The sequence below is a fragment of the Aptenodytes forsteri genome, unplaced genomic scaffold (assembly GCF_000699145.1).
Source record: "Aptenodytes forsteri isolate BGI_AS27 unplaced genomic scaffold, ASM69914v1 Scaffold139, whole genome shotgun sequence".
Lineage (NCBI taxonomy): Eukaryota > Metazoa > Chordata > Aves > Sphenisciformes > Spheniscidae > Aptenodytes > Aptenodytes forsteri.
In genome coordinates, this window is record NW_008794414.1 from 445,337 (window position 1) to 445,892 (window position 556).

A 556-nucleotide genomic window follows, 5' to 3' on the forward strand; every position below is an offset into this window, starting at 1 on the left:
AGATCAAATTTAATAACTGAGGAGAAAAAAATTAATGTTTCAAATAAACAAAAGGAATTTCTTCAGTAGAAATATTCAGCCTTGTGTACCATCTTTTAAATCAATTTTAAAACCATTAACAATAAATTAAGCATAAATTGAGGCTATTACTACAGTAGTTAAAATCTGACAAATGCCTAGAGATAGTGGACATATTTAAAGGCTATCAAGTTTCCATTAATCTATGCTTCATATATCCATTATTTCAGAAAAAAAAAGATCTGGTAGCTTAAGTTTTGTCTAAAATTGGTCACTGTCTATATTTGGACTGAAGTCTTCCAATTAAGCAGCCCTGATTTGAAGTATTCCAAACATCTCCTCAAAAGCTTATTTAGAATATTTGGGGCGGGGGGGGGCGATTATTTCAGAAAAAAAAAGATCTGGTAGCTTAAGTTTTGTCTAAAATTGGGGTCACTGTCTATTTGGACTGAAGTCTTCCAATTAAGCAGCCCTGATTTGAAGTATTCCAAACATCTCCTCTCAAGCTTATTTAGAATATTTGGGGCGGGGGGGGGCG

General features: G+C 33.6%; 1 protein-coding gene across 1 annotated transcript in view; it reads right to left on the reverse strand.

The window, feature by feature from the left end:
- The window catches only part of RAB2A (RAB2A, member RAS oncogene family), a 36,973-nt gene that overhangs the window by 33,068 nt on the left and 3,349 nt on the right, over positions 1–556 (reverse strand). The window lies entirely within an intron of this gene.